The 23,822-nt window shown below is 41.2% G+C and overlaps 1 protein-coding gene across 1 annotated transcript in view; it reads left to right on the top strand.

Moving 5' to 3' along the window:
* Dlp (glypican dally-like) overlaps nt 1–23,822 on the top strand; it is a 143,155-nt gene that overhangs the window by 56,010 nt on the left and 63,323 nt on the right. The window lies entirely within an intron of this gene.

Below are 23,822 nucleotides of genomic sequence, written 5' to 3'. Positions count from 1 at the left end.
ACATATAGAAGTGCAATTTTGGTGGAGGCACACTTACGGTGTTGGGGTACATTCTGCTCCAGTGGCAAGCTCAGCTTAGCTTTTCTTTCTGTATATTGGAATACTGCAACATCAGTTATTGCCGTTTATCAGTAAGACAATGCTCCAATTCACGAAAGCCAACAGCATGGTTTGAAACGTCTGATATCAATGTATTGAAATGGCCTGCATGCTGCCCAGATCAAAATCCAATCGAAAATCTGTGGGATATCATGGTAGGGATATGTTTATAAAAGTAATCGACAATTTTCAAATATTTCGGAGCTAAAAACAGCTGTTTTTGAAGCGTGGAATGATATTACTGAAGAAACTCTGTATGAACAATCGTGTTTTTGAGTTAATACATAAAAGAGGAGGTCCTACTCATTATTGAAACTGCTCTCTTTAATAACCTAAATTAGAAATTTAACATTTTATTCACATTAATATTATTATTACGTTGCACATTCATTGGTGCTGTAATTGTGCATTGAAATATTTAATTTATTGTTATGATTCTTGTTCAATAAATGTTATTTTTGTTCTTTCTCATTAACACTCAAGATAACAGTCAATTTGTTGCTGGATGAATTAGTAAAATTTATTTTTATATAATTTCAATTATATAAAAAATACTGCGATGCTCTCTCCTCGATTTACAAAATTGTACTGTGTCGTCCACTTTTGCGGTTTCGATATATTTGTCATAAAATGTGCGTAACTTGATAGCGTCTCATTCAATAAAGCGGCTCATTTATTTTGAGTTGGCCATGCCACATTGAGAATAGCCTTTCTTTTATACTGATTGTTTAGGTTTAGAAGAGATATTAAAATAGAAGAGCTATTTAAATACCATATTATCTCATGCGGTCAAATTGACCGAACTCGGTAGGTAGGATAGACTACATATATTTTTTGAAAAAAAAAAATAAATAAAACGAGAAATAAATACTGAAAAATACATTGTATACGTACTTTAAGAAAAGGCGTAAAGATAAATAGCGATGTGATCGTGTTGTATGTACGAACTTGTACGCAGAAGTTTGAAAAGGTCAATTTGACTGCCCGTGGTAGGTTTAGTGTTACAGTGAATTCTCGTTACGAGTCAGTGCCAACCTTACGATTTGGAGTCAGTGGAACTACCCACACCACCGCGGTGAGGGGCCGAAGCTCGAGAGCCGTCTCTCGAGCTACGTGCAACATTGTATCGGAGAAAGACATTCAGTTCTCAGTCTTTTGTCACTATCGGTTAGTACATAGTCATAGGCTTATGGCTTATAGACGGATGTGACTCTTAGGTTTCCAGCGTGCCCTGTGTATTTCAAATGCGTCGCCCGGCGAGAATCTCAGATTGCGTCTAAAGAGTCAGTCACCAGAACTGCGCAACTGACTCGTAACGAGAATTCACTGTAATTATAATTTATTTCTAGACCCTTTCACGTGGTACCCTTTCACATTTACAAATCATTACTTACAACTTCAAAACTCTTGAAAATTGTAGTGGTGCTATAGTTACGCTCCGCAGTGCACGTCGAAAGCCGTCCCGAGCCATCGTCTTTGGCAACTAAGTGATTGCGGATTTTGTCAATAGGTGGACTTAGCACATTCTTTTGTTTTGTCATCGTTATTTAGTTTCGTTTTTATCCCAATTTAAAAATGGAAGAACAAGACGCGCATTTCAGACATATTTTATTATATTATTCCCGAAAAGGCAAGAACGCATCGCAAACACACAAGAAGTTACGTGCCGTATATGGGAATGAAGTCTTGAAAGAAAGGCAGTGTCAAAATTGGTTTGCCAAATTTCGTTCTGGTGATTTTTCACTGAAAAATGCGCAACGATCTGGCCGGATGAGTTAAAGTTGATTCAGATCGTCATAGCACAACACATGAGATTGCAGAGAAAATCAATGTATCGCATACATGCATTCAAAAAAAAAAAAATTAAAACAACTTGGCTGTGTCAAGAAACTCGAATTATGGGACCCTCATCAGCTTAAGGAAATTCATTTGACGCAACTCATTAGCATCTGCGATTCGCTTCTGAAATGCAACGAAATTGATCCATTTCTGAAACGACTGATTAGTGGCGACGAAAAGTGGATAGTTTATAACAATGTTAATCGGAAAAGGTCGTGGGTGATGCAAGATGAACCAGCCCAGACGACACCAAAAGCTGAGATTCACCAAAAAAAGATTAAAAAGTTTGGTGGGATTATAAAGGAATTCTGTACTTTGAACTTTTGCCAAGAAACCAAACGATTAATTCAAGCGTGTACGTTCAACAACTCGCCAAACTGAGCGATGCTGTTCAAGAAAAGCGACCAGAATTGGCAAATCGTAAGGATGTTGTTTTCCAGCATGATAATGCAAAGCCTCACACATCTTTGGTCACTCGCCAAAAATTATTGGAACTAGGTTGGAATGTGTTGTCACATCCACCATATAGCCCTGACCTTGCGCCTTCAGATTACCATTTATTTCGTTCCATGCAGAACTCCTTAAATGGTAAAATTTATAATGACGCTGACGATTTAAAATCATATTTAATTCAGTTTTTTGCTGGCACAAATCAGAAGTTTTATGAACATGGAATTACGACACTGCCTGAAAGATGGCAAAAGGTCATCGACAGAAACGGACAATACCTAATTGAATAAAGTGATATTTTTAAGCAAAAATTTTGATTTTCCTTTTTATTTAACACTACGTTTACGGAGCACTAAAAATGACTATTTTACTTTTCCTTACAAAAATAACATGAACATATCTATCAAAATCTGTAGCCATTTTTTAAATAATATATACCCAGAGAAATCAATTTGTTAAATAATTCCTCATGGATCCATGTTTGTAATCTCAATATTCGTGAATTAAAAATATTAGAATCCGTCATTTTGACGGGTCCCGTAAATCTAGTGTTAAAATACGCAGTCACTTAGTTGCCAACAGAAAACTGTAGATACTTGGGAACAGTCTTATGAAGGTTTCAAACATCAGCATGAACGTTGACTTTTTAATTGTTGTCTATTGTCGACGGACTGTGCGCTGCGCTGGCGCTATGCGGCGAGAAGGGAAAAGGGGGAAACCCGGGAAAGCAAGAGGGACGAAATTGTAAGGAGATGTCGAAAAAAAGAAGGGCCACGCGGCGGTCGAATCGACCGACACTCGAGATTCGAGAAACTCGCGGCCACTCGACACACTCCTTGACCTTATGTACACATCGGCCCCCTTTGCCACCGACTTTTCGCTAACGGCGAGCAAAGATTTCCTTCGCGAATCTATTCACAGAGTTCGCCAGCCGTCCGTTCCACGCGCCGCGCCGCGCCGCGCCGACGAGCGTTTTCATCTTTTTTTCTTTTTTTTCTCCGCAAACATCCGAAACTACGGCGAAACTGGAGCAGACCGCCAGAGACTGCTACTGAAATTAGGTTGAGCGATGAAACAACTTATCCGAACGAACAACTTTATTAGCCTGTTGACCGGGGGAAAATTAGTGAATCCGTTCTTTTTATTCAGCCTGTACCCTTCAACAGAGTTGTGCAGATTTACGATTGAATTTTAGCCCAGGAATTATAATTACAAAGTAATTGAATTACATTGTAATTCAATCATATTGTAATTTATAATTCAGATTTTCGTTCAATTAAATTACAATGTAATTCGTAATTGCAACGGAGTACAATAATAAAATACTTTGCAATTAAATTACATCAGTTACGAATTACGATGTAATTAAATTAAATTTGAAAATTAAAGAATAATAAAGATATAGGTAATAAGAGGTTGAAAAATCCATGTGAAGGTTTCAAACAGAAGGAATTTATTATTTATACATTTATAATATCTGAACAGAAATAACTTCGGCGTTACAAATTTTTAAAATTTCGAACATAAATATAGAAAAGGAAACATGTCTCTACTTTACCTAAGTTACGATATATATTAAAGGAAAAAATAAGAACAATCATCTAATGAAACTCATGATACAAACATTAATACTATATATAAGTAAAATGAAATACGTTATCTAATAACAAAAAACTGAAAGAAGGAACGTTTTTAGCTTACCACTAACCAATAATAGGATCACTTTGACGTATTACGAACAAGGACGAGGAAATTCTTCAATGTTCTGGGCTATACATAATTTGGAGAGCTGTATTTTAATTATATTGTATTTCAATTACACATCTGATTAAAATAATTTGTAATTGAATTAATTGAAAGGTTTGAATTATGCAATTCAGTTACGACGCAGTTGAATTACTATATAATTGAAATACAATGTAATTCAATTGTGCAATTGATTTAGTACAACTCTGGCTGTATTTCAATTATATTGTATTTCAATTACACATGTGATTAAAATATTTCAATCATTTTGTGTTCCAATTATATTGTATTTCAATTACACATCTGATTAAAATTATTAGTAATTGAATTAATTGAAAGGTTTGAATTATGCAATTCAGTTACGACGTAGTTGAATTACTATATAATTGAAATACAATGTAATTCAATTGTGCAATTTAATTACAACGTAACTGAATTAGCACAACTCTACCCTTCAACTGTTTCTCGTTCTCCCATGTAGTACCGTGGAATTCTTTAAACAAATATGCCCCAATCTTCAACAACAGAATTGTGTTACGAGGCGACATAGCTTTGAACGATTGAAAAATAAGCTAAATTCAACAATCTTTTTTTTTTTGAGTTTGTGCATGAATTGCAAGACACAGGAGCTAAATATAAATGTATAGTTTTCACTAATAATCTTAATGTAGCCAAAATACTATATCAATACTATGAAAGTCTTTTTTAACACTATGCCGTCCGGTGGCACCACGTTGGTGCCCCGTGAAAATAATCGGCCAAATGTGCCGGTGACACCACGTTGGTGTCGTGTGCTCGTGCTCTGTTCAAGTAACAATAAGTGACATGCTACAATACGATCATATTAACAAGTTTCGTGGTTTTATAAAGAATTGTGCCCTTTGATAATGGCCAACGAAGATACGTTTCTACAAGATGAATGTGTGGATAATTTATCTGGCGTTCCGATTGAATTTGAAAATATGTATATAATACAAAAAATCTTACATTTATTTACATATATCCTCGAAATTTCATGAAAATGGAGGTACAGGATTGAAAACTATTGAGATTAATAAAACGACGTTTAATGATCTCCAGAAAACTTTGAGAAACCCCCGACGACAGGCGAAATGATGCGAACGGGTCCTATGGGCGCACAGTGGTCTAAAACGCGAAAAGTGACATTTTGCCAAAAAATCAACTTTCTCATATTGACTTACGTTAAATGCTTATTGCTTTCTAAACATCCATGAACCTTGAAAATGAAAAAATTAATAAAATGTAATAAATACGATTACTGTAATAAACGGTTAAACTTGGAAGTTTTAAAGACAGCCTTTCTCATGGAAAAAATTGCTTTTCTTCTTTGAGATGTCCTGACGATCCTTTTTAACAATTTCCTTCCAATTTTTTTTTTTAAATGAAAAGTTTATCTTTAAGCTGTAAATTACCATTGTCGATTAAAAATTACTATTCATAATGTATTAAACATGTTATGCCAAATGCAATGTAGAAAATTTTAAAAATTCTTAAGCCTTCGCAAGGAATATCTTCTGTACCATACGAGATCATAGAATTTTACAAAATGAATACTTTTCAGAATACTTTCTTCTACACAATCATGTAAGAATTATTTCCCATCTCGTTCCATATCACGTGTTATTATTGTTTAAAATCGCCCGCGTCTTTAGGCTCTAAACCAAATTTTATTTAAAGAGCGATTTTTCAAAAATTTAGAGGAACAATATATTTACTAAGCTGAATGTGTTTGGAAATATACTTAAAAAATAGTAAAAAAATCTATTAAATAAACGAAAAGCATGGTACATTGTGCACCATTAAAAAAGATTATTTGTTAATATTCTACACCCCACGTATCACTTCGATATCTTTAATAGTTTAGAAGTTATACCAAAGTGTCACTAAATTTCGCGTTTTAGACCACTGTGCGGCGCCAGACAAAAGAATTCAATTCAATAAACAATACAATAGTAATTTTTCTCACGAATGCATAAAATCCGGAAATTTGGTGACTGCACAAGCAGAAGCCGTTAAACAATCGATTGGATTGAATGGTGTACGCGGGTCCGGCCGTTGGGATAGAAAAGTGAAATCCTCCGTGGTACCGTGAAGGGTTAACGCGTCCGGGGTGTGTCGAACGAAGGCGAGACGCGGCTCTTCAGGTTTGCGGTCGACAGGTTCTTTCCTTCGGACGACGCGACGGTGTCTTTCGACTCGCTTGGTATTGTAGTTGGTGCGTTGGAGCGCGCCGGACGAGATGGAACAGCGGATACGAGAAAGGAAGGCGAGAAGGAAAGAAGATGGGAAGGAAGAAGGACAGACGCGCGCGGCGCTTAGAAGTAAATGAAAAGCTGCGCGAGAAAGGGGCTGGTCGTGGATTGTAAGAGGGAGAAAAACATAAGAGAGGGTTAAATCACGGAATGCCGAGACCAATGGGGGAGAGGGGTTGCACAGGGGGGGGGGGCAGGAAATGGGAGAGATAACGTTCCTTGCCACAGCCGACGACCTTTCACTCTCCCTTTGTTTCGCGGAGGAGCTGTGTCGCGATTCGTCCGTCAGGTTATCATTCGCAGCTTTGACGTACGCAGATTGGTTCTGCGACGAGAAATCCAACCCGATCCGACCCGTCTTGCCTCGACACCTTTCACCCTTCCTGGCCCCGTTTCTCTCCTCTCTCCCTTCTTTTTGTTTCCGTTTCCCTTTGCTCTTTGCCCTTTTCCCATTCACGGGCTTCGGGGCTTCCCCGAGCGAAACGAGTTACTCTCTTCGCCGTGTTTCTTCGATTCCGCTCGAGCGGAAAGATAGTCTTTACCGCCGGTCGGCACACGCGATGGCCCGTCATGCTCCGCGCCGCGAAACGCGAAAACGATCCTTTAACCCTGGAAAGGGTAAGCAACTTACCCGCCCACGGGGTCACTATTCATCGCCGATGCTCTTTTCAACTCGTTCGCAAGCCGATTTATTATAATTAGAACGCGGATCGTTCTGCAAAACGAAATTTTCTCGGTTCAATTTACGAACAGCGGAGTTGTTTATCCTCTTTGTAAACGATGCCCATTACCCTCGAGGTAGAAACACGAATTCGATTGTATCTTCCATCTTTTATTTTCTTTGCGTTTAAATATTCCTAGTTTAACCCTTTGCTCTCGAAGCTATTTTAACTCCAAAACGAAACATTTCTTCTAACCTAGAATATTTTCCTTCTAGATATTGTTTTTTCATGTTATACATACGAAAATGGTGCAATTTACTCGTATAATACTGAAGTGTTTAGTAATTTATTGAATACAAACAAATTTAATAATGTAAAAAATATTTTGAATAATGACACAGCAATTTTTAGTGGCGCCATTCGAGTGCTAAGGGTTAACCCTTACGGTCCAATGCCGCGTATATGGCGGCAAAAATCAAATTTAAATCATCTTGTTATCCTACTACTCTGAATATTTGTATATTAATAAATATTCACTGAAATATGAATATTTTCACAAAAATGTCCACAGTTTCTCTTCGTATGAAAAATAGCTTGGACCTGGTGGCAAGTAAACTCGAAATACTTCTGGATCGTTAAGGGTTAATAATATTAGACTGTAAACCATTTTATTCCATGAATAGGCGATTAACAGGAAACCGCTCGAAGTTGTTTTAATAAAAGGGCGACTTTTAGTTAATAAAGCCGAGCCACTTTCTACAAAAAAAAAATGTTAAATATTACCGAACTTAATTACGTTGTAATAATAACGATAATAGCCCAAGATACGCCTGGAATTTCAACAAAAAAAAAGTGGCGAATCGCGTTTCACCTTGAATCTTTTTCTTGTTTCAGGTAAGTACGAGCTCAAGGGCGATAATCGGCAGTTACCACAGAGGGATCTCGCAAACCACTGCGATGTTTGCGGCAAACAGTGGGGGACCTTCTGGCTACTGCGGGTTATATTTATTCAACGATTTTGAATCTGCGGGGACATTGATAGGCGTGTCCGCGTTCGGCGATAACAGCGGAAATCGCATTAGCAAACACGGTCATCCCTCTTCGGGTTTGATCGGCCTTCGCGTCCGCAGCCGGCCAATTAGCTGTTGCTTTCTTTGCAGTCCACGGAAGCTTGGAAAATACTGAATTTTATCTTGGAACCTATAATGGCCGATAAGCATCGATTTTATCGCGATAACGGTCGAAGAATAGTTTACCTTGTCGGACCCACATCATCAACCGAAAAACACTCTTGGGCCATCATGGTTTTGCTGTGGTCAACGTTTCTGCTTTTTCCAAGAATTCTACTCATAATTAATTGAAGTGCAACCGCGCGATCGATTGTCTCGTTGGAAATGGCACTTCTATAGTTCGTTTCACCTCGTTTCGTCGGCTCCGCGGAATTGTCTGGTGATATCGTTCCATGGTTGCTTAATGGCGACAAAGAGGATCGCCTCGTCGACGTAACGCGTCGCGTCGATTCGTGAGAGCTTCGCCGGGTCTGGTTCCCCGGTTGAGTCGACTCGGACCGCACGAAAGTGCACTTACGCTTCATTTTTCACCCCTTAACGAGCAACAGCGGTCCACTAATATCGCGGGAATGTCGTAAATTTAATGGCCCCGTTCCGACAGCTTCTCTCTTTACAGGCGGGCCATTATTCTCCGGCACGGAGACTTTTAACGTATCAAACGGCAACCAGAGTGCCTCGCGCGCACGGCACCCGCTCGTAATTTTTCGGTAGCCTTCGATAACCTGCGGTGCAAGTATCGCGTTTCGAGAACCCGTACACCCGTCGATTTCCTTCAGGAATTCGATCTTGTTCCTTCCTTTTCCTGTTCGAAAGTCAATAGTCGGCTTATCGCCGCGACAATGTGTCGATATCGGATCTTCCTTATCTAAATGGGCCAAAACCGTTGCGACAAATACGATGCGCCCCCGCGATAATCGAACGGGCCGCCGTCTTCGTATACACGTAGTCCTCGTGTAACGCGAGAGCTATGTTCGTAAAAATCTGCTGTGTCGAAAAAAAGTATCTGATGATCGTAGTTTTCGTGGTGGTCGTTCATGTTCCGAGGGTGAAAATAAATCTCGGAGTTTATCACAGTTTAACCCTAGGAATACCGACACGTTCTTGCTGTTTCTTGTAGAACGTGCGCACAATTGTTGCATACCAATACCCAGCCTATTTATTTCAATTTATGTAGGTAAGCGTGACTGACGTTACACGGAAAGATTCGCGGTCGTGATTGCCCCCAATTACATCGAAGGTCCGTCGTTATCAGATTATTATTGGTATCGGTATCGTGTAATTTCTAAATGGCAATGCATCGCGTCGTAGCACGCGATACCGAAGTTACGCGAATCGCGCTAACTATATCAGAGTGCGTGTTGCAGAAACAACATATTACACGGCGGTGAACCACGTTTTGCCTCGGCAACATTCGCGATCGACGAGAAGCACGAGCGAGACGGGTCGGATTTTCAGATTACGGGGAACAATTAGAATTTCATCGGTTCGCCTGTTCGGGTACGGAGCAGTCGCAGCGAAGGATGCATAAAATACAACGTGCTCGCTCGTTTTCTGCCAGCGTTTCCTCCCGAAAGAGAGGAAAAAGTGTACGAACCTCGTAATAACAGCTCCGGCTGCATCGGCAAAGATTTAAATGCAGAACCTTCTCGTGCGCCTCGCCGCGGTTGCACGCATTGCATCGTTCCTACGGTCACCGATGCAACGATGGTCCCTTCTCTCTTTCTCTCTCTCTCTCTCTCTCTCTCTCTCTCTCTCTCCCTTTCCGCTCTCCCTTTCCTCTCTCGTCGTTGCCTCGTCTTTCTTTCCGATTCTGCCGGTTCACGGGCCTGTTCTTCGTGGTAGGACCGACTCTGCTAGCGATGGCCTCGACGCGCTTCGAACGGTTCGAAATACCTTCGGGGTTCTCGGGATCCGAGGCACAGAGAGAGAGAGAGAGAGAGAGAGAGAGAGAGAGAGAGAGAGAGAGAGAGAGACTCTGTTCCACTGTGTCCACGACTCCGAACCGGGAAGCTGTAAATTCGTGTGAAAACGTCCCGGTTCGATCGATTCCCGCTGAACGGTCGAAGAAATTTCTCGCGTCCGAGCGCGGACGAGACCGACGAATAACGACAGCGATGGTCTCGAATAATCGACGAAAATGATCGCCGCGCGGCCACGTTGCCCGTGTCCAGCAATTACGAATACAGTCGCTGGAACGATAAATCGTTCGGCAACGCGGAGGGAGAGAGAGAGAGAGAGAGAGAGAGTGCAGTGGCCATCGCTGGCGACTGCGCTCGCCGGTGGTCAGGTATGCGAGACTCGCAGACGAAAAAAATCAACCGAGATGAAACAAGAAAAAGACGAAAAGAATGGCGAGGGGGAGGATGAGAACACGACAGAGCAAGAGAGAACGAGCGAGAGGGAGAGAGAGAGAGAGAGAGAGAGAAAGAGGGGCGGTGAAGGGAAGCGAAAGGTGCGGGCACGAGTGCGGGAGCGGGATCGAGCGAGCCAGAGAAAGACAGAGAAGGGTGGGTGGACAGAAGAAAGGGTGGAAAGGAACGAACTGCATCGAATGCAAGAATGAAACGACGATCGCCGAGGGAAACGGAGAAGATCGGGACGGGAGCAGCCTAACCCGAACGACCCATCGAGTCTAAACAATCGGACGATCGCCCTTCGAAACATCTCCGGCTCCTGGGAACACGTTTATGCGTGTCCGTTCGTCCTACCTGCTCCCGCGTCTGTGTTGTGTTTGCTCGTCCCCGGCTGCTCGCTCGATGGACTTTGCTGAAATTCTGAAAGTGGACACGACCGACCACCGAATCCACGGTAGCTGGACACGGCTGTCTTGTAAATATGTCTTTCTCTCTTCTTCTCTCCCATTCTCCCTCTCTCTCTCTCTCTGTCTCTTTCTCTCTCTTTCTTTCGTTTTTTTGAGGCACGTTCGCACCTTTTAACGACGTCCGCGACTTCTTTATTGCAGGCTTTCACTTCGGACACACGCTGCGCCTTCAGCTTGAAACGTTCGACGACAACCTTTCTGAGACTTTGTTCAGGGAAACGGATTCTTTCCAGGCCAGTCTCCTTGGGAAACGTAGAAAGAATAATGAAAACGTAGTTACATAATACGTACCATGTCTCGTTCCGTGTCAAGAGGATCACCTTTTTGGGACGATGTCTCGGATTTTGCTGAAACTGAAATACGTTGTGGACCGAGTGAAAATAGGGAGGGTTATCCTCGAAATTGTTCAAAAGAAAAGAATTTGTGAATGTCTGGAAAATACGAAGTTCCTCTAACAGCTTCGAAACATTTTTTCAGTCTTAACCGACACACTCGAAAACTATCTTGGCAAATTTTTACGGAATTTTAGAAAAACCCCAGCATGATACTTCATGGTCCGAGTACGAACATGATACCGTTGAACGGGTAAGCAAATTATCGAGCGCAGGATTAAATCGCACGTGTACTCGGTTGTCCGTGTTCAACAATAATCTAGGCAGTCAAGGACAATTTGTCGTTTACGAGACAGCGTTATGGTTGCAAGGAGCTGAAAGCACTTTGTTCAGCTAAGCGTACCGAATATCGAAAAAATGTCTCTCTATCGAGCTGTTCCACTCTCGACTCTGTTCCGCGCGCCACGGACTCCCCTACTCGGGATTCGTCTCATGATTACGCGATTCCGGTCTCCCGGCACGACTCGCGTTTTCTCTATCGTCTTGTCTGCAAGAACAACAACAACAACAACAACAACAAGACACGGAAGAAGTGTAGGGGTGGGGAGGAAACGGAGAAGAATGAAATTATTTGGAAGCGTAATGAAATTTTTTCCCTCTCGGCAACGAGAGGGAAACTTCGGTCTGGCTCGGATCTGTCCGCAAAGGATCGCGGGTATCCAACCTGGTGGATCCTGCGGTTTCCCAGCGAGTTCACCTACGTCCCGGTCGGAGGTTTCGGCTCCAAATTAAACACTCGGGAACGTTACGCCGTTTACATCGAAGCCACGTGTAAATTCGAGTGCAGTCCGCAGCGGATTCGTCGAGAGACGGGCTTGAACGCGGCCGCGTGAAACCGCGGACGTCCTTGATTCCCAGCATGATTACCGGAACGAAGAGGGGACACTGGACCACCCCCGGCCATCGCAAACACGTCGACTTTTCGCGAGGACATTTACTGTTTTCTGCAAATTACCGATCGAACCCATAGCCGCTAGTTAACCCCCTGCCAGACGGACGCTTTTCACGAATTCATGGCGGCCATCGCTACAGCCCTGTTACTATGTTAATTTTTATTTTCTAGATAACGTAACTGACATTTCTCGTATACAGGCTGGTCCTATTTAGTAAGGCCAAGGTATCTCTTCAGATTATTGTGATGCAACAAATATTTATTACGTAACGTGCATGGTGTCAATGAACCAAATATCTGACAAGAACATTTTTTTTCCAAAGGTCATTCTTTCGGAGTTATCAAGGTTTTTATTGCATCGTGTAACACGATCTTGAAATCACCATGTTCTTCGAAAATTAAAATTTTACCTAGAACTGATGTCGAATATCTTCGGCCACGACTCCTGAACCTGTGAATGCGAAGAAAATATTTTTATCACACTAAAAATATCGATCAGCAGATGTGTGTGTGTGTTAAATGTTCAAACAACACTCAGTTTCTCTTAAGTTATCATCAGAGATGTTCAAAATGGTGTCCCTCTACGGCGATACATTTCCTGAAACGTGCAATGACCAACTGTACAGATATTACCCACAAAAAAAAGGTTCATTGGTGTGAGGTCTGGTGAACGCGGTGGCCATCTTACAACTCCAGTACGACCAATCCATCGATTTGGAAATTTTACATCTAAAATTTGTATGACAAGGTGTGTAGAATGCACCGGACAACAGTCATGCTGATACTACGTTCTTAAACGGATATCTAGTGGTACATCTTGTATAAGTATTTGCAGCTCATTTTGCAAGAATATTGCATACTTTTCTCCATTTAAAGTACTATTTATGAAATAAGAACCGATTATTTGATTATTTAAAATGCCACACCAAACGTTTACACTTGACGGTCTTTGCTTATCCACGGATCTTAGACAGTGTGGATGGTCAATTGACCAATAATGCATGTTTTTTAGATTTAGCTGTCCATGGCTAGTGAAAGACTCTTTTAAAAAATAATTCGTCATTTTTGTATTACTGCAAACCCCACCGAGAAAAATTCATACGATTTACAAAATCTGTTCCATGAAGGTCAAGGTGATGTAACGATAAATGATAGGGATGAAATTTTTCTTCTTGAAGTATTCGTATTGTGCTTGTTTTAGAAATGCCAGTTTCATGCTGAAGTTGTCTTAAACTCTTTTAAGATTTTTGTTAACTTCATCACAATAGTTATTTTGCTTCTTTCGTTCCTAACAGTTCTGGTTCTTACACGTTTTTTCACAACACATCAGTTTCACGAAAATTACTGATCAGCTTTGCATAAGTACAACGCGATGGACAGTTACGGTCTGGAAATTTATCTTTGTACATCGAACCGCTTCCCTTAAACAACGATCAGCTTTACCGGAAATGAATACCATATCAACATTCTTTTGCATTGAGTAATTCATTTCAAATATCATAGTTTGTCGATACACTTATAGATAAATTGAAACTGATCAGGATTTCAAACCGTTAGGTATCATCAGTATTGCGACAGCAATCATGTTCATTTACATTCACGCTCTTGATTGCAGAGTCTTGGTCAAAGCCTACGATCTCGATACACATCAGTTCTAGGTGAAACTTTTATTTTCGAGGATCGAGGTTATTCCGAGGATCAAGGTTATTTCGAGGTCATGTTATTATACATATCTGGATGTATTTTTCGATCAGTTATACGAAGCAATAAAAAAAAGTGTAGTTATGTATCAAAAAACACCGTTGACCTTGATAACTCCGAAAAAATTGACCTTCGGGAAAAATATTCTTGCCAGATATTTGATCCATTGTCACCATGCACATTACGTAACAAATATTTTTTGCATCACAATAACCTCAAGAGATATTTACTTAATGTATACAGTCAGTCTCGCAATTTATACGCTTTACATCAAAATAATCCACTTTTTATAAATCGATCGAACAACCTGAATTTTTCTACTTAGCTAGACGGATTAGTTTATTAGACGACATGCAATAACAAATTTGAAAAACTTACTGTACGACAACTTTTTTTATTTGGGCTTGTAACGAAAATGGAAAAAATGTGTTTCGAAGAAATCCGGCATTTCGGCAAAATCGCAAGGCTGTTTCAAAGCTGGGATGTTCTTTCGCAAAAACCGAACGAATCGAATCGATTCGAATCGGCAACAGGTCAGAGATTAGAAAAATCTCGGTAAACTGTTCGTGCGCCGAGTTAGATCGACGCGGGGCGACGCGACGGTCGCAGATACATAGTAAAAAGGTCATCGGTTCGAAGAAAAGGTCTGCTCGATTCGATTAGACGGTGGAAGCCTCTAATGCTAGACCCGTGTGGGCGGAAATGGGTAAATTCGCGGAGCGATCGCTTAAACAATACCCGGCGTATCGTTTCATGTGTCCTCCTCCGCCTGGGAATTACGTTCTCGAGTCTCAAAGTAAATTCCTCCCTGTTCTTAGCTGACGTTCACGTGCGTATCCCTGGGAATCGATGTTTTCGACGCTTTCGAGACCGTTACCTTCGCGTCGTCCTGGCAATCGATACTTTAGCTTTCGTCGAGACGTTTTGTCTCGGACGGCGAGTTACAGATGCCCACGAGAGACGACTGTCGGCAGTCGGGGTGGCCTTTACGTTGAAAGACCAGGTCCGACGGCTACGAATTCCTTTCGTTTCTTTCGTTTCTTTCGTTCCTTCGGTGTAATGTCACTCGAAAGCCAAAGCCAAAGCTTTTTCGCCTCGTTTCACCCCGGAGGGTCCTTGTGTTCCGAGCAGTTTTTAGCCGAACAACTCGACGAGTTCTACCTCAAAATTTCAGTTCCAGAAAAGCGGCGTTCCCCTTCGAGAAACAGAGATTAAAGCAGAAGATTAAAAATAACATTTAATATCAATTTTTTCCAAATTTGTTCGCTATACTAATTTTTCTTTTTGCTAATTGTTACTTGAACTCGTATCTTTAATGTACGTCGGTACGCGTAATCTCTGGATGACTTCAAATGTTGATTCACTCTGATACAGATAGTCGTATTTCCAGGTAGTGACGAAGACAATGCCACGGGCAACAAATATCATTACTATAACATTATCAGGACTAGATAGATTACGCGCTTTTCATTTCAATGCTTCCTCAATGTGATCACGTTTTCCAAGTGTAGCTGCACGGGTAAACAACGCGTTTTTCACTACAGTATCACTTCAATTGCCACTTATTAAAGTCTCCAATTTCTTCCAATTCGAAGGAAGAAATTAAATGAAAATTGCAGAGACGAAACGCATCACGTGACCGAGCCGTGACTGGAACGAGGGGAATAGCGGGGTAGAAGGGAAAGTTAGAGTGGGGGCACGAGTCTCGATCTGGCGACACTGCGTACAATACATATTTAGGAATTATTTGCGCTTCGCATCTCAAATTCTCTTTTCTTTTCGTTTTTTCGATCAACACGTAGTAGATCTCCGAGTGTAGATCCCTCGAAGCACGATGGCACCGGCCCACAGTGGTTCAGATTGGAAAATCGTGTGACATTTTTGTATAACTTTTAAATCGTATGTGATATTAACGTGCAACTTGAACCAGATAATGTTGAATTGTTAACCTACGGATAGGTTAAAGAAGAATTGTATCACAATTGTTGCTGTTGTCACTATTACTATTATTTTCATTACACTTTTTATTTTAAATATTTATTAAATCTAAAGCTTCTGCTTCTAACAGCCTGACTTTTTTTCTGTATGATTTTGTTCTAATGCTAGATATATATGGAAGATCAGATGTTAAAAGTAATCGATTCAATAATGTCTTCGTTTGTGCATAATCTTGAATTTTTTCGCGTGTTTCTACATTGTATGCGTTTGAAATCTTTATGACGCGTTTCTTGGGCCTCCTCTGAAAGTTGCCCTACTGGCAACAACGCATTTTTTATAATTTCCGCCCCATGTATTAGTATTTTATGAATTCACGCTGGCATGTAGTACCATCCATAATTGTTTATATAATGCATTGCCGTATCTTGTGCATATTTTTTAAATTTTACTATGTCCACTGTGTAGGGTGATGAAATGACCTATAGTAAACAATGAATATACATATACTATTAAAAATTTCCAAATGTTTTGAAAAAGAAGTACCTGAAGTATAACGTGGAACCTTTTAATTAATTTTATATCAATTCCCGTGATTTCTGCTGATATTTTAGCGTTGGAGATAAACTTTCGGGCTGTATTACCATCGTTCGATGACTCTTCTCCTTGCAGAGTTTCATCAATTCATGCGATACCGCGTTCAACATTAATAGCTTCAAACAATAATAATTTGAGCAGTGGGACAAGGGGGGAATTAATTCTTTCATGATTATTTAGAGGAAGGTGTGCCGAACATATTCCTGTTTGTTAGAGCCTGGGATCTTTTGGGATAAAAAAGATCTCCTCTGACAAACATATAAAATTTTTTTAATCTGTCATGTATCATTCAGCATTATTTTTTAAATATATTATTATTAGTTATTACTAAAATAATATATGGTTTCTTATTGGAAAGGGATGCTCTATATCATGCAAAATAAAATTCAGGGAAAATATGGGACGAGACGATGAGGACATCGCAAAGAACTTAAGCAATTTTTCTTGGTGAAATATGCTACTTTCAAAACGTTCAACTTTAAATGATCATAGAAACTAAAATATCTATTCAATTTCATTAATTTCTTCATTTTCGAGGTCTCCAGACATTTACAAAGCAATACAAATTGATTAGTTTTCAATTTCGAAAAGTCGACTTTTTGGTCGAATGTCCCTACGTTCTGCGATCCGGACCACTGTGCGGCCCGGCCCGGCCCGGCCCGGCCCGGATTGTCGGTGATATCCACGAAACGAGCTCTTTGTTTCCAGTAGAACGCGCTAGCGTACAGGAGATCAGGAAGTCCTTTCGTTCTCGACGATAAGATCGTCGCTCCTTGCTCTCCATTGGCCGATGCATGCGCGCGAGCGCACAGGGTTCTCCGCCGCGCCATTCTTGGAATGAAACGATGCCACCGACCGATTAGCATAATGCGTCCGATACATAATGCGACCGGTCTATAATGCCCGGACGTTAACGTTCCAGGATCGAAAGTCGTGCTTAAGATCCGGACTCTTATGGTTTCTACGTGTCGCGACGCGACCACGGTTTCCCTAACTCCCGTGCCCATCGATTCGGGAACTTCGACGGAGTCTCGATGTGTCGCGCTCGCTGATCGAACGGCAACTTTCCACGATGATCTTCGCCGGTTTGTCGATCCACCCGAGCGCGACGTTCGGGGAAGTTTTATGAGATCCGCGAGCAATCAACAGCGGCGCGATGCGAGCGAACTACCTGATCGAATCCTACACGTCGAACGACGCGCCGAGTAATTTTTAGAAAGTATTGAAACTGAATCATTTTGTCGGTAACAGAAGATGGTACAAACGAATACAAACAAAATGATTCACGAGATTTGCTTCGATCGCAGAAAATTGTTCTTTTACGATCCGAGATGTTCAACCACTGATTCTAGCTGGACAAAATTGATGTACAACAATTTATAACTTCGCGATAGTTGGTAATCACAGTTTCATTATGAAAAAGTATGTTTTTTATTATTGAAGAATTGGAAGCAGGAAATACAACGACAGTATTGTTGTTTTGTTATACTTATATATTTGTTACTTGTAAGAAGCAACGACTGTGAGAGTAAAAATATTAGTTGAATGTAATGCTGTTATTGGGGACTATGCGGTGAAGTATAATTAAAAGTTTATTTTGAACTTCTTATTGTTAAGAATAATTTTGAAAGTCTTGTTCTTGCTGTAAACTTTGGAACCTACAATTAAAAGTCTAATGGAAGTTCTGATTAATCGCTATCGGAACATTCTGATTTGTTATCACTCGAATCACTAATATTATTACTATTGTTGTCATGGTCACTACAGTTAAATGTATCACGATCAGTTAATAGCGAAGGAACTTCGGGTGATAGCTTCGAAGCTGATTTCGTTGGAGTTCTTCTATAATTATTTATGATACACTAATTTGTATTTCCATTTACTTCTCAGTGTCTCCGATATTAAACTAATATAAAACAAGTTTAAAGAGTCTGCAGATCGAATGTTATTGGAAAAAGATTTATTAGTTTGTCTACGATTATTATTTAGAAGATAAGAGATTACAGAATTATCGCAAGTAATCCCATCGTAACTACGGAAATTTTAAAAAATACCCCGAAGCAAAATGCAATTTTGCCGCAGAAAGCCGCAGAAAGTAGTTACGTTTTACGTTACATCGTTAAAGCCGGATTACGTCATACGTAATCATAAAAAACATGTCCGCTGGGATTCATTGGGAACCCAATTAAAAACTTGGAGATACGTGCTTCATCTTTTTAAGGTAGCTATAACGACTCGAGGCTGGAGTATTTCACTATTCATTCGTTAACTCGGAGAATTAGGCTCTCTTCGGTTCGCACGCTTCTTGCTAATCAATAGAGAGTACGAGCAAGCCTGATTTGCGAGGGAAAGGATCGAAGCAGTCCGAAGGAATAACGGGGACGATTCTGCGAACATTAAGCGGGCGGGAAACGAGTCAATTAACCGAGGACTACTGTATTTTGTAACTCATAGATCTTAGATAAGGAACAGATGCGGCTTCCGAGAGCGACAGCGAACGTTGTATAACCGCGCGCGAAGGTTCTCAACCGCCGGACAGTGGCGAGTTTCCATAAACAGTCAAAAGTTTCTTCGAACATGAAAATTTTACCAAAGAGAAACGAAATTTCATTGTAAGCCGACGTTCAGATTAAAAAATTGTTCGATTAAATTCAGTTCAGTGAGAGGTATCGCAATAACGAAAAATCAATATTATTTCCCATTTAAAAAACTGTTGGGAGCCTCCCTTTTCCCTCCAAAAGTTACCGCAAAAAAGTTTAATACATACGAAAATATTGGTCCGTCAACCGCGTTGTTCGAGGGAGCACTGTAAACGTAAGTGTGGATTCGAGAGGCCTCCGTTAGGTTTTCGCGCGACGACTCGTGGCTCGCTACTCCTAGAGTTAATTATATGAAATATTCAAATGTGTCGAAGGTCCTGTCATTTTGTCCGGCACTGTACTCCGTCGAGGTCCTTATCGTCCCGGCGCAGAGAACTTTGGGGGAACGCGCGAGTTTTCGGGGTAGTTGACCCCTTTTGCGAATCAGCTGTTCGAGCTGTGGTTACGGGCGTGGCGGGGGCGGGGAGGCTGGAGGCACCTCGACCGGCAGATTTCAAAGCATACCACAGGACAAGAGAGAGAGAGAGGAGTGGGGGAGAAGAGACGGGAGCTACGCGAGCAAAGGAGAGACACCAAGTCGGGGATCGGAGAGACCCCGTTCCCGAAGAACACATTAGCCGAAGAAAGGACGAGGACGGAGAACGGCTCGAGTGGAGAGGGCAGGCGAGAAAAAGGGACGAGAGAGCGGAGAAAGAGAGGAGAGAAAGAGAGAGGAAGAGAGAGAAAGGCGACGCGACGCGCTAGACGCGTGGGAGAGTTCGGCTCCGGCGGGATGGTGCTCAACCTTGCACAGGTGAGCGGAAGTCCAGGCGTGGCGTGGCAAGGTAAAGCGAGCCTCTCCTCTTCTCTCTCTCTCTCTCTCTCTCTCTCTCTCTCTCTCTCTTTCTCTCTCTCGCGCGCGCCTACTCTCTCCTCTCCTCTCTTCGCCGCTCTTCGCTCCCGGCATCTCCGAGAGGTTCCATTAGCTGGTGGGAAATTTGATCTCTCTCGTTTTCCTTTCTGTTCAGGTCGACGAGAGCTCGTTTTTGACGAGAACGCGCTCATCTCGTCACGTTTTTCGGGATGGAAGTCGCTCGCGCGCGTAGCCGCGATACATATACGCGGCACACCGCGTCGCGTCGCGTCGCGAACACGCTCTGTCCCACAGCGCAACGGTGCGAATATCAAAGCGTCGTCATTGACGACCCTCGACGCCCGCCGACGGCAAAGTGCCGCTTGACCCTGTCGATTGGTTCGAGCACGACTGTCAGCCACTCCAGAGTTAAATCAATTAAAGGGACGCCGTTTCGTCGTATTACTCGCGCGGTCGCTCGTAAATCCTGCGCCCGAACAGACGCTCGATTATTATCTTTCGCCGCCGCGTGATTTTTGCTTCGCGCGCCCTCCGCCGCGGTCCACCGAAGCCGGAAACCCGCTGTCCCGCCGCACGACATCATGCCATTTCGGACCGACCAAATCGTAGGTCGAACGACGAGGATTGATTTAATTAATTTCAGCTCGATCGTTTCGGTAATGGCAGGCCCTTTGATGCACGGGAACTGCCATTAACGGAACGAAGCCGAGCATGCGCGGCACCTTTCACAACGAATATAAAAGTATGACATATCAACGTATAGAAGCGTGAAATGACATTACCCCTCAACACGTTCGCTATAATGTGACGTCCACCGTCTCGCAGTTTACGCGCAGCTAGTCGAATCGATCTCGAACTCGTGATGAAGATCTCGAGAATAAAGTAAACGGGATTAAAATAATAATAATAATAATAATATTGCTTTATTCAGCCTTACGGCCAAGAATTGGACTCGGTTTACAATAACCTATGATTACAAAAAATAACTATCTTATCCATGCATTAATTCTCTCTCTCTCTCTCTCTCTCTCTCTCTCTCTCTCTCTCTCTCTCTCTCTCTCCCCTTCTCTCTTCGACTCACCCATCCCTATCAAACGGGATTAAAATTCTATTCTGTTATGGTCGATATAAACAATTAGTATCCGGCCATCCCTTAAAAACGAATACTTTTTTGAGATTTATCGTGTTACAGCGAAGAGCCGAAGAACATCGCACCTTGGCCAAGTGTAATCCAACGTCGGAAATTGTTTATAAATAAGGCATTGTTCCTCTTCGTGTAAACAGAAAAAATGTGGTCAATTAACTTTTCCCACTTTTACATCGAATATCTCGATAGTAAGCAAGACTACAAATGATAAAACCATATTACAACCGTAAACGAGACATTTTATAAAAATGAGTCGCGCACGTACATACATCAAAATAAGATAATTCTGTAATCTCCCAAAGTATGTCTGCGATTTCGGCGATTGTGAAGAAAAAAGTCTGAGGTGGGTCGTTTTGACGCGTCTGGCAACGTGAAGCGACAGAACTGAATGTTTGCCTATCTAAACGTTCTCGGTCCGCAGATAACACGTTGCGGAGAGAAACGAGCACAGAAATGTAATTCTTCTGACGCGAAAAAAAAGAGTGGGTTGGAAATTTTACGATGCCGTGCTTGGAGCCTCGAGGGCCTCGCCTCGCCTCGCCTCGCACGTCCGCGTTTACACGCGCGTCTACAAGCGCATCACGGACGGGCGTATACTAGCCTCGAGTAAGTACGTCCTCGAGGATAGTCGGCGGTACGCTAACTATGCGATACCGAGCGATCGCGATGGAAAGTCGGATGGGTGAATAATTAGCGCGCGTTCGAGGGGCTTCCGCGCGGCGATACACGCGATCGTGGAACCGCTAACTAGCTCCAATTAAATGTCAACGATAGTTGCGGCTTTGATCTGGAATCGCAGGAAATAAAGTTGAAAGAGATTGTCTCGGCTTGCGGGTAAATTATAAGCACCCGAGGATACCCGCGACGGGTCCGCTGATTTCACGATGAAACGCGAATACATAGGCCGACTACCCGTGACCATTCAGTTTCGAGCGCGTAATTTTGTGATGTCAATATAATATATCGGTGCGCATTCAACAAGTTTCTGGCAAACTTGTTTTTCAATAGATACACTGGAACGTGTAAGACACCGTGGGAATGACTGAGAAAAGGAATTTGTAACGAAGCTGTTGTAAGCAGCGTCATGTACATACGTAACGTGAAATGTTTGATTTAAAACCAGGAACCAAAACTAACAGTTGTTTTAAAATTTTCTACGATAAAAATTATTCATAAAAAGGTGATTATTATTGAAATGTAAGATAGCCTACAACAAAATATAAAGAAAGAAATCCGAGGAACAAAATGATCAAAAAGTATCGATTTTTATACTTTTTGGTTACAAATAACAGTTATTAGTGTCCAACAAATTGCATCCTCCTCGATAACTATTATCGATGAAGAAAAATTGTTTCGATTGTTCAAAGCAGTTATCCCTGAGAGAAGTTCATTTCGATCGCTTATAACAGTTATCAATGAGAGAAATTTATTTCGATCGCTCATAATAGTTATCGATGCTCGAATTTCTTTTCACTTGTACATAATAATTATTGATGAGACAATTGGTTTCAGTTGCTTTTTTAATTACTGAGTTGTCTACTCTTTTTCGGATCAACAGACCATAAGAACAACACAAAATCTGATAAAAAATTTTTAAAAATTTTTTCAACTGTAAAAATCAGAAATATAGTCTCCCGTATTTATCAAAACTAGCGAGCATAATTCACGCTGTGCCTGCAACTCAGGTTAGCGTTGGACGAACCTTTCCTGCTCCAAAATTAACGTCAGATGATTTGCGGTGTAATTTGTCAGAAGAAAATTTGGAAAAACTCATGTTTGTCACATTAAATTTTGATTGTATCATTCTACCATTTGAAAGTTGTACTATTTAATAATAACTATTATTTTCCTTCACCAATAACTGTTATGAGCGATCGAAAGGAACTTCTCTCGTTGATAATTGTTATGAGCGATCAAAGTGAACTTCACTCGTTGATAACTGTTATGAGCGATCGAAATAAATTTCTCTTATCGATAACAGTTATGATCGCTTGAAATAAATTTCTCTCATCGACAATTCTTATGAGCGACCGAAATAAACTTCTCCCGTCGATAACTGTTATTAGCGATTGAAATAAATTTCTCTCATTGATAACTGTTATAAGTGATCGAAATAAATTTTTCTCAGCGATAACATTTTCCAACAAGAGACAAAATTTTCGGTTACTTATAATCCTTATGTGTAACCGCTACGATTTTAGTCGATGAAATACTTGTTATACCATGACCTTTTTTCTTTTTGGTTATAACAATTATGATACCTGCTTTAAACTAATGTTGTCATCAGACATTAACCCTTAGCACTCGAATGGCGAATGGAAGTCGCCCCTAAAAATTGCTGTGTCATTATTCAGAATATTTTTTACATTTTTAAATTTGTTTGTATTAAATAAATTGCCAAACATTTCAAAATTGCACCATTTTTGTATGTATAACATGAAAAATATATATACAGAGAAGGGAAATATTCTAAGTCGGAAGAAATATTTCGTTTTGGAGTTAAAATAGCTTCGAGTGCAAAGGGTTAAAAACATTTCATTTGAACAGGACACGACCACATTAACGCTAGTAAAAATTTTGGATTAAAATTGGGAAGTGAGATTCGAAGCAAGCATCTCGTCGCGAGCATCGCGTTGCAAATTGGTCGGGTGCAACGTCACGACACGCAGGAAGGTTGCAAGGCTGAATTTTTCAGCTCGCCGCGTCTCGTAACAAACCTTTGCAACGTTGCAGCGTCCCAACGTA

The sequence above is a fragment of the Halictus rubicundus genome, chromosome 15 (genome assembly GCF_050948215.1).
Source record: "Halictus rubicundus isolate RS-2024b chromosome 15, iyHalRubi1_principal, whole genome shotgun sequence".
NCBI lineage: Eukaryota > Metazoa > Arthropoda > Insecta > Hymenoptera > Halictidae > Halictus > Halictus rubicundus.
This window is presented reverse-complemented; position numbering and strand designations above follow the sequence as displayed.